Genomic DNA, 12,067 nt, shown 5'->3' with positions numbered 1-12,067 from the left:
AGGAGGACGCGTCGGCGTTCCGCTCCTCACCGCGACGCGACGCGTTGCCGTTCCGTTCCTCGCCGCCACTAGTCGAGGAGGACGCGTCGGTGTTCCGCTCCTCGCCGCGACGCGTCGAGGTGGATGCGTCGGTGTTCCCAATCTCCCCGGCACGCGCGCCGGAGGACGCGTCGGCTCCCCGCTACGAGGAGAACGCCGCGCCGCCCGCCGAGCCCCCCAGCCTTGAGGAGCTTTGGAAAGAAATGGATGTCGCCTTGTGGGAGGCTTTGCCTCCAGCAGAGCGCGCCAAAATAGAGGCGGAGAAGAAGGCCGAGGAAGAGAAGCGCACCGCGGAACAAGCTGCCTGGGAGGCCTCTGTCGCGTCCGAGAGAGTCGGGCAATTGGCTCTTTGGCAGAAGGCTCGTGCGAGGGCCGTGAGGGTGGCTGAGGACGCCCGTGCCGATGCCCTGAGTGCAGTCGGGCCCAAGCGCCTCATCTACGCTTGGCGGTACGTGGACCGGGTGCACGCTTCCAGCGAGGAGGAGTACATGTTGGCGCCGGATCACCACACCGGTGAGATCGCGCTCGCCAGCCGCCAAGCCGCCAATCAGCACCTCGCGAGTTGCGAGGCTGAGGAAGAGGCGTTGTGTCGGCGCGCTGGGAAACGGCCGCGCACCAGGGCACTCGTGGCGCGCCGCAAGCGCTCCTGCGAGCGCCGTGGCTTTTAGGAGGAGTATAATTTTTGTTTCGTAAGGCGATCTCATTAGTTTTGGGACGCAAATGATAAATCCCGAACGTTCAAGAATTTTTGGCGTCCTTAATTAAGTATGTAAAAGGGAAAGTTTGGAAACCTTGTGTATTCGTACGCATTTTGCAAGTACGTGAATATAGCACAAACTGTACTATATACTATCGCACTACACGTCTCTCTCGATATATGCTTGCAGACTGTGCTACTCCTTCCGTCCAGGTCAATAAGTCATCTTTGGTTGTGCACCGAGACCAAGAAGGATGGAAGACTTATACACCTAGACGGAGGGAGTACTACTATTACTTATGTACGTCCAAATGCACGTTTTAACATTACGATGCGGTTTTTGTAAAAGTAGAAAAACAACACTAGTCAAGCTTGTGAAACGATTCAATGCAAAACAAATGCAAAAATGCTCATTTGATTGTTTACTTCTAGCTTCCTTCTCTGTGGTTATTTCTCTGTCATACTTTGTACGGAGTATCTCACTGGTTGGAAAGGCATGCAAATTCCCAAACTGCTTCCTACACCCTGTATCGAATTTTTTGCCTAACAAGTTGTGCCGTGCAATTGGAATTCCAACTTGAGTACTACTACTACTAGTAGGAGTACCAGGGGCCAGTTCTTTTAGGCTTCTAGATTAGTAATCCCATAACTACTACCTCCGTCCTGGTTTATTGGTCCCCATTGTAATCTGTGTCAAATTTTGATCATAAATTTAACTAATGAAATGTTAGTGCATGTCACATACACTACTCCATCCGTCTAGGTGAGTAAGTCAACTTAGGCTGTGCACCGTGACCAAGGAGGAGGAGAAAACGAGAAACGTTAATGTTTATTTGCTAATTAATAGTATTGCACGCAATGAACTAACCACTGCATGTCGTGTTTCATATCTCAAGTCATTAAAAGCATGCACACTCTTTATCTCTTATTGGTTGATATGTCAAGAAACAAGAAACGAGGTACGGAGTAGAAGTTAATGCACCACGCCTAAGTGTTTTGGGATTATTTGGTTTTCGTAAGATGACTTACACACCTAGACGGAGGGATTACAATGGTGAGGAATAAACCAGTTAAATCTTTGGTCAAAATTTAGCACAAATTACAATGGTGAGGAATAAACCAGGACGGAGTAGTAGTTTAGAAGCCCAAATAAATGAGTGAGGCACCTTATTGTTACTCTCCACTGTGACTAGTCTTGTGGGAAAAGCTGGGGAAGCCGCCAAAAGAACTGGCCCTAGGAGTAGTAGCTAGGGATCGAGTGTGCGAGATGAACCAGAGAAAGTAAATGCAGAGACATGAAATGCAAAAAAGACGGAGGGATGTGATGGTTGCTTGTCCGTTTATTTTACCAGGCCACTTATTACTGGGAGTGGTTGGGTTTAGTGATATGACGGCTTTACTGCCGCGGCACGAGCGGGGTGAGAGGTGAGACTCCCGTGCAGCGCCGCCCTCTACACTTGTACTACATCGGTCGTGGTTTATTAGTCCCCCATTGAATTTCACTGAAGATTTAACTCACAAAATGTTAGTGCATGTCAACAAAAACTATATCGTTGGATTCGTATTTGAACATAGTTTTGAATGATATAATTTTAGGTGACATGCATCAGCATTTATCGTACTATATATAATGTTAGTTCAATTTTTGGTCGTACTAATCTATAGTAGTAAGGTGCCCGTGCGTTGCACCGAAGAGTGAAATGCATTGATCGGGGAGTTGTTTATTTTGACAAAGGATGTGGGGGTCATCTCATGTGTAACGGGTATCGATAGGTTTCTTCGGATATTATTTCATCTCGAGAGCTCACAAACATCCGGGTGAAATAGATAAAAAGGTATCTTTTGCAAACAAAAGCGTTCAACTGTTCAACCTGCATCCAAAACTTGTGAAGAAATAACACGTATTGTGCTTTGCAAGAAATGATCTTTAAGAATTAGTTTTTGAGTATCGATTGTTATACATGTTGGCTACAGATGACATGGCACTTTCTTATAGTCAACAGTTGGCTATACTATTTAGTAATATTAACCATGCCCTTATACACCTAGACGGAGGGATTAAATCAGGATGACTTGCAAGTGGGCAGAGGAGATGTAAGAAATGGTTCATCGTAAGTCTTTCACCAGTACTGTAGTAAAAATTCATACATGGAAGATTATAGACTAAACCATAAATGGATACACTTTTATTCATGCACGATACTCCAATAGAGCAAGATCCTGCATGGAAGTCTCCACATGCTTAGACAGCGGATTACATTGAGCGAAGACTAATGATCAACATTTAACTTGATAATGCGTATGTCCAGGTGAACCTCCTTGGAGTCCCCGTGCACCGTGTCGGCGGGTAAAGGATGCCATGGGTTTTCCAAGTCCACATTGGCGGGATAGTCCCAGCTCCCCAGAGTCCAAGTCCGTTCGATGAGGCCGGTGTCGCCGCCCACGCGACCCGGAGGGGTAGTAACACTGACCACGCACCCGTACATCGGCCTCATGTCAGTGTCAGCGTCAGCGGCGTCGCCCCTGACGCACATTAGAGACACGGGGCGGCGGCCTGCGCGGGCCTCGCCGGTGCCCACGATCAAGAGGAAGACGCTGCCGTCCTCCTCCGAGACTAGTAGGCGGCGGTGATCCTCCAGCGACTCCGGCATGGTGAACGGGTAGCACGTCTTGTACTTGATGTTCTCCGCCAAGGGCCAGCAGTGACCGCTGCATGCATCCATGAGGTGATGCACCATGTCCGCTGGCGAGCCACAAAACGGCATCTGGCACTCATAGCAGTGGATGAAGGGCTCCTTGGAGGCATCGACCAGACCGTCCATGAAACGAGAGTGGCTGTAGGGGACGTTGCGTCAGTTGAATATATGAGCAAGTTACTACGAGATTTAATCCGAATAAGCACGAAATAAATCATGACGGCTATAACAGAGATGAAACTAATCATGTGGTCTAGCATACTAGTAGGATACAGAGTAGAAACATGAATTCTACCACGATTTCGAACAGGAAGGACAGAAACACATACGGTGCAACGGGAGCAACACTGTTGGCGTTGAGGTTGTCGCCCATGTCCAAACACCACGTAGACACGGTCTTTGAGCATGGTTCGTAGTCGTTCCACGCTCGGGCATTGAAGTTTGTAACTATTTTAGATTAGAATATACTACTCCTCCGGTGCTAGTAGTAGAGCAGAGTCCTACTCTACTACTCTACTCAAGCAAGTTAGGGCATAGCACTGTAGGGAGTACCAGTACTGTGATCACTCAAGCAAGTTGTCTGGCATCGACATGACCCTACGCTACTGGTATGTGTCTCGTAAGTCAAGCGGCGTGCTGTAGTCATCATCACCTGTCCACTTCCCGCAGCACATATTCGCTTCTCCATCTTTGTCCGCACATAATCTCGTCCAATCCTCCATCCCCGCTAAGGCGCCTCCCCCCTCGTCCGAAACCCAAGCACTAACAATGGCAGAACCGAGCAGCGTCCGCTGAAAGAGTGGCTGGAATTCGCTCCCCACACAGGTAATCAAGCTCATTGTTTCGTGTGTGGACAATCTCAGTACCATGCCGCTCGCCATGTGCTCGTCGGGGTTGTACCATTTACTCAAAGCCCTTAGGCTGGAGCTTTTTATGCCAGCTCCTTGCTTGCTGATGCCGCCTGATCTTCAGAAACGGCGTGCCACGCAGCATAACGATCGTAGGGTGGTGAGCATCAACCCCCTTGACTGCGATCCGATCCCCGTCAGCCTCAACTACATTAACGGTATGTACTGGGTCGGCATCAACACATCTTGGATGGTGCTCGTCGACGGTCGCGGCAGCTGGATGCTCGTGGAGGTCTACACCCGGCGATTGATCCCCCTTCCTTCGATTAACACTGCACTGCTTTGGCACCGCGGCCCAGAATACTTGGAATCTTACAGTAGCCAACATGATACCAAGTTTGATTTTCTCAAGGTTGTAATCTGCCAAGTGCCCACAAGATCTGCGAATTATAAAGACTGCAGGCTAATTGCGTTCTTCAACCGCGGTCTCGCCTATCTGATAGGTCACTGCGGTAAGTGGATAAATCTGCACGTCCATCACAGGATCATACATCCTCCATGGTTCTCTGATGCCATTGAACACAAGGGCTTCATTTACGCTGTCGACTCCTTCTATGGCTGGACATATTGCTGGCCTACTCCAGTCATCACTACAAACGGCTGTTACAGCAGTATGTTACTCCCTCCGTCCCATAATATAAGAACGTTTTTCAAGCTTACATAGCTTGAAAAACGTTCTTATATTATGGGACAGAGGGAGTACTTTCCTATGATATCATGATGGCTTGCTTATATTACTGTCAACATTTGCTGAAAAATATTCATGCTCATAACATGATGTTCTTAAGATTTACTAAATCAAGAGCCCTTTTTTATTTGACTCCAACTTGATATGATGTTGTAGGCCGCCTGGTGTCCCTACCCTTCCTAATCCCAGAACCTTTCAAAGAAAAGCGGCATGGCAGTTGCAGGTGGTTCCTGGCTCGATCAGACGACGGCGAAAGATTGATGATCGTTCGCACGTACCGGACGTGTTGTTTCGCGGAATACAATCACAGTCACTGCAAGGTCTTTGAGCAGGATCCCAGCTTCTCTGGGCCTTCAGGAATTTTTGACTGGAGGCTGGTAAGTAGCCTTGGTACACGCTCTCTGTTTGTCTGACTGAAGTATCCGATTAACCAGGAGATAGCCGACGGCAAGGATCATGATGGCAGCGCGGTTTCGTTCATTAGGCAAAACTGTGTGTACACAGCGTACCATGCGTCTCTGCATGCACCATACCCTGATATGTGCCACCACGCTCTGCAGCCCAAAGTAGGAGAGAGGGTCGCAAGTATCAGACTTCGACCTGCTGGCTGGAGTTTCCCCCGTCAGGCACCCATCTGGTTCAAGTCGTCAGCCAATCTCCACAGCTTAATAAATAGTAACGTCTAATTGAGCCACATAGCTAGATGCGTACACTCGGTGTAGTAGGATCTTTATTTAGTTTGATGCATACACTTGTTCTTTTTTGGTAGCCCTTTTGTAATGATGGCTGATGTTTGGTTTGGAAGAGAGAGCTGCGTCTTCACTCTTCTGGCCTGCTTACTGCTTCTGTTGCACCCCCAGCCCTGGTTGTTGCTGCTGCTGTTTTCAATGTACAATCAGTAGTATATTTCGTCTGTTGCTTGAATAAATGGTTTGATAGAACGACAAACACAATGTTTTGGAAGTCGTTGCACGGTTCGATCCTTTAGTGCCCCGTACCGTACGTAGCGCATACTATTTTTCGTGCGGAACACATTTTCCACTTGTTGATAACATGCAGCCCACTGATGAAGGCCCAATAGAGAAGCCCATAATTAACTGGAAGGGAGGCTCTCACATGAATCCGGCCCAGGTACATGCTCATGGTCCCCTAAACATAAATAAGTAAATAAATGAATAAATAAAGCTAAATGCTCATGCACCAGTTCTTTGGGGAAATAGGTAGCCCAGTATTTCTTTTTGGAGAATACCCAAACTAGGCCTATTTATTTTCTCCGAATTACTGGGCTGCAAATCTTTCAAGACGAGGAGGGATGCATTCCGGCCTGGCTTAAGAGTATGGTCAATGTCTGTTAAAAGTAATACCAAAAGGGGTTGAAAATTCCAAAAAATTTATAGCAAATGGGATAGAAGTTTCTTTTTTTGTTTTTGTTCTTCACTGATATCTTATACGTATTTCATTGGATTTAACATGACATAGTACTAATTTATTTTTAAATTTGTTTTAGTATGGCTATTAATTTTTGGATTAAGAATATTTCGTTCCCCAGCAAATTTTCAAAATTTCCCACATATTTAGTTAATTTTTTGACCCTGGTACTGACCAGAAAATGGCCAGCAATTCTAAAAATGGAAAACGGGCTGCAATAAATTCCATATGAATTAGAAAATGAGTAAAAATTATAAAAATAATAGCAAATGGGTTGTACACGCCACAGATTTCGAGGCTGACTTGTTTACGCAAGGCTTTGTCAGTGAACACACGATTCTAGCAGTGACTGTTGGATGTCCATCCAACGGCCGACGTGCTTCTTCAATCTCTGATCTTCCTGCTCCAGCCGCCTAAACTAGCGCCGGCGGGACTGCCTGCTCCCTCCTCTTGTGGCCCGCTATGATGCCGCGCAGGCTTCCCCGGCCCACCCTACTCCCTCCGCTAGCCTGGCCGCACGCAATCAACTGCCTCCTTATTACGTGAAAAAAATGATTCCTCCCACTGACATCTGGGGCACACCGGTTGGGAGGCTGACCTGTGGGCCTACTAAGTTGACGCGTACGCAGGGCTTGTCAACTTAGTCAACAAACGATTCTAGCAGCAGTAACCGTTGGATTTGAATCGAACGGTCCTGCTGCTTCTTCAATCGCTGCTCTTCTTGCACCAGCCGCCCAAACCAGCGCCGGGGAGACCGCCTGCTCCTGCCTCCAATGGTCGGCTGTGCTGCCGTTGAGGCCTCATCGCCACCTACTACTCCCACCGCTAGCCAGGCCCTGCGGCGACGACAGCCTCACGCCGCAGTCGAACCAGTGAACCCTCGTACTCCTCTCCGCCTGGGCATCCACTGCCGCGTCTTCCCCGGCTCCGCGTCGTCCCCTTCCTAGGCCTCGCCGTCGTCCACCGCCTTGGTGCTCTCGGCGCGGCATGGTCAACGTGGTCAACGACATTCCATCGGAAGAGTACTGTACGTGGAGAGGCTGACAGCTGGGTCCACGGCCACAGCCTAGTTTTTTTGTGATTTGCCAAGTAAGTCGCTTTGTCAGGCCTGTTGGGCTGCAAATCTTTCAAGACGAGGAGAGCTTTCATTCGGCTGGCCGAGAAAATGGCCCATCAGTAATGAGAAATGGGCTGTACATTTTTAAAACACATCAAACCGGCAATTAGTTTCAAATATCTTTTTTTTCATTTCGAGATTTTAAATTACATTAATTTTTATGCGTGGAGAATTTGTTGGATTTTATATTGATATACATTATTTTTAAAATCAGTTTGAATGTGAGTCGAAATTTCGGGATTAAAAACAGTTCGGACCGCACCGAAATATGCAAAATTTCGTATAATTTTTTTAACCGTGGCCACAATATGGGCTGTAATGCTAACAAAAAGAATATGGGCTCCAAAAAAACCTTAATAATTAGCAAATGGGCTATAAATTATTAGAAATAATGGCAGATGGGTTGTATACTGTTTTCCACAGATTTGAGGCTTTCCTAAAAAAAAGGTTGACGCACAAGCAGTGACTGTTGGATGGCCATCCAACGGCCGCCGTGCTTCTTCAATCTCTGCTCTTCCTGCTCCAGCCGCTCAAACAAGCACCGGCGGGACTGCCTGCTCCCTCCTCCCCGCGGTCGGCTCTGCTGCCGCGCAGGCCTCACCACCCCACTGTACTCCCATCGCTGGCCTAGCCATCCCTCTACTCACCCACACCTGCTGTTATTCTCCGGCGACGGCAGACGAACCAGTAAACCCTCATACAGTCGTACTCCCCTCCGCGTGGGAAACAACTGCCGAGTCTTCCCTGCCTCCGTGTCGTTCCCTTCCTAGGCCTCGCTGTCGTCCACCGCCCTGGTGCTCTCGGCGCGGCCTGGTCAACGTGGTCAACGACCGACATGCATCTGAAGTGGACTGTACGTGGAGAGGCCGACAGCGGGGTCCACGGCCGCACGCAAGGAAATGCCTCCTTATTACGCGCAAAATAATGATTCCTCCACCTGACATCAGGGACCCACCGAAAGGGCCTCTGTATTTCGCGAAAAAAATGTTACCGCCGCTGACAGCTCGGACCCACCAGCTATATCTTCGCACGCAAGGAAGTGCCTCCTTATTACGCAAAAAAAAAAGAATACTCCCCCTGTTAGCTGGGACCCAGTATAGTGGCAGGCTGACTTGTGGGCCTACTAAGTTGACGGGGACGGAGGGCTTTGTCAACTTAGTCAATATGCACGATTCTAGCTCCAGTGACCGTATGATGTCCATCCAACGGCCATAGTGCTTCTTCAACCTCTGGTCTTCTTGCTCCAGCCGCCCAAACCAGCGCCGGTCGTGCCTCGTGCTCCTGCCTCCCGTGGCCGGCTGCGATGCGGCGGAGGCCTCACCGCCCCCTACTACTCTCACCGCTGGCCAGGCCATCCCTCTACTCACCCACACCCCCTGTTATTCTGCGGCGACGGTGGCCTCACACCGCAGCGAACCAGTGAACCCTCGTACTCCTCTACGCGTGGGCATCCACTGCCACGTCTTCCCCGGCTCTGCGTTGTCCCCTTCCTAGGCCTCGCCGTCGTCCACCGCCCTGGTGCTCTCGGCGCGACGTGGTCAACATGGTCAAGGAACGGCTTCCATCGGACGTGGAATGTACGTGGAGAGGCTGACAGCTGGGTCCACGACCGCAGCAAGGAAGTGCCTCCTTATTTCGTGCAAAATAATTATTCCTCCACCTGACAGCGGGGACCCACCGGACGGGCCACCGTATTTCACGAAAAAAGCGTTTCCCCCTGACTGCTGGGACCCACCAGCTACATCTTCGCACGCAAGGAAGTGCCTGACAGTCGGGACCCACCTGGTCGAAGCGTACGTAGCGTTGTCATTCTGGTCGCGAACGTGTATGTACATATATACTGGTGGATGTAGACGCGCGCACGTGTCGTAGTAGAGGCGCGCACGTAGCATGTACATGTACGTACAGCAGCCAGGGTGCAAGAAAGAAAATACGGCCACGTATGTGTACATACGGGCGGGGTCTCGAACGCCTACTCGCGCATACGTACGGCCAGGGCTCGTGTACATGGCTGGGTCGGAATAGAGAAACAGCGTCGTCGTTGTGTTCATGGGGAGGCAACGGAATGCGTCGTGTTCATGGGGAGGCAACGGAATGCGTCGTGTTCGTCGGGAGGCAATGGAACACGTGGGAGCCAACCGGCTGGGTCGGAACGGAATGCGTGGTCATGTTCATCGTGAGGGCTTGGACGGAACAGGCGATGAAAACGAGGCCTGGCGTACCGCAAAACGGAGGAAACAGACCTCCTACATTCGGAACAGGGTCCTATTGATCGGGAGGGTGTGGCGTACCGCAAAACGGAGGAAACGGACCTCCTACGGTCGAAACGGGGGTCCTATTGATCGGGAGGGGTGTGGCGTACCGCAAAACGGACGAAACGGACCTCCTACGGTCGAAACGGGGGTCCTGTTGATCGGGAGGGGTGTGGCGTACCGCAAAACGGACGAAACAGACCTCCTACGGTCGAAACGGGGGTCCTGTTCATCGGGAGGGGTGTGGCGTACCGCAAAACGGGACTCCATGGGATACTGTTCATCTCCACCGTCGACCTCCTCCAGCCTCCACGGGCTCCTATTCATCCAGCCTCCACCGCGCGCTACTCCACCGGCTACTGTTCAACCACCCCTCCACCATCTACTGTTCATCCAGCCCTCCACACCACGGGGTCCTATTCAACCACCCCTCCACGGGCACCCCTCCACCGTCTACTGTTCATCCAGCCATCCACACCACGGGGTCCTGTTCATCCAGAGGCAACGCCACCGCTCACTGTTCATCCAACCCCCCCCCCCTACAACGCTCACCATTCATCCAATCGATCGGCTTCAGTTAGCAGCAGTAGCGAAGGAATCGCTCGATCGGGTTCAGTTAACAGCCATCGATCGATCGCTCGGGTTCAGTAACGCGTAGCCTGCAGTGCAATCGCTCGGGTTCAGTTAGAGCCAACGCCTCGCACACACGCGCGTACGTGTACGAGAGAAACGCGCATCGCTCGGCCCCCGACCTCCCACCGTAACCGGGAACTCCCCGAAATTTTCCTCCCCCTCGCTTCTACCACGGTTTTTTCCGCCATGGACGGCCCAAAGAATGTCATGCAGCTGCGTCTCCGGCCCGCCCAGGACGAATGCCCATTTTTTGTCATGATTTTTTGTCATAGAAGTAGGAGCCCACCACATCTATGATGATACCGGGTTTTGTCACAATTATCGTCATAGAAGTGTCATATGTATGACAAAAAAAATTCGTTCGGCCCAAAATGTCACGGATGTGTCTTTTTTTTGTAGTGACGGAGGCAGCAGTCTAAACCTGCTTTACCAGGACACAGTGCGCAAGATGGGCATCGATCATTCGGTGATCAAACCCACTAAAGCCACTTTTAGAGCCATTATACCAGGTGTGCAAGCCAGCTGTATAGGCTCCATCGCCCTTGAGGTAGTCTTCGGATCACCAGACAATTACCGTACCGAAGAGTTAATCTTCGAAATCGTCCCTTTCCGCAGTGATTATCAGGCACTGCTCGGACGAACTGCGTTCGCTCGATTCAACGCGGTGCTACATTATGCCTATCGTAAGCTCAAAATGCCTGGTCCACGCGGCATCATCACGGTTAATGGCAAGGACGAACTTTAGTCGGCACCAACGAGTACACCGCTGCCTTAACAGCAGTAGCAACGAGCAGCACCTTGCAGCCGGACCTCGAGTCGACGGCCAGGTTCCCGGACACCGTCAAAGGACTCCGAACTACTTCGCAGCAGGATAGCCCGGCTCGTCCAGAGCTCAATTAAACACTACGGCGAAGGCCAGGACAGGCCGCACTCAGCGGCTCAACCGCTCTCCGGCACGCAAACATTTCTTACATTTCCTTCGCAGGTTCACCTTTGCGTCGACCAGGACGGGCGATATGGAGGCAGCTCGAACGCGCAAGGGAATCCGTAGATATTCCCCGCGATGACTATCCGACTATACTCCGGATCCGCACACAGCTTCTTCCCCCCTGGTCTCAGCAGGTTCCACAGTCATATCTCCTTTTTATCACATTACTTGTACTTATACGCATCGACGTACTACTCAACATATGGATTCATATGACGCTTATCTGCTGTTATTTCTTATTAAAATTCTTTTGTCAAGTGGCATCCGTACACCACGATATGCCTTCAAATATGCCAGGGGCTTCGTTTTACCCATAATACAGCAATAAAGTCCGAACACCTTCACGGAAGTTCAGCACCCCGAACCTATAGCATCATATGCGTCAGCTTCGAATCATGTCTTGGGTCAATAGTTGGGTTTTCCCGGCTCCCACGTTTTGGTACCTTACGTTCCGCTATATCGGCTAAGGTAGCACTGGGAGAACTACTACGATTGTGTCCCGGTTCTTCCGGACGAGCACCTAAGTAGAGAAAGCCGAAAACTGACTGTCATGATACGGCGAGAGTTGGTCAGCTGTTCGAGAGGTTGTAAAATCTTTAAGGGTTTCTCCCGCATAATGCC

Source organism: Aegilops tauschii, chromosome 5 (genome assembly GCF_002575655.3).
Source record: "Aegilops tauschii subsp. strangulata cultivar AL8/78 chromosome 5, Aet v6.0, whole genome shotgun sequence".
Lineage (NCBI taxonomy): Eukaryota > Viridiplantae > Streptophyta > Magnoliopsida > Poales > Poaceae > Aegilops > Aegilops tauschii.
Note: the sequence above shows the minus strand (reverse complement) of the source record.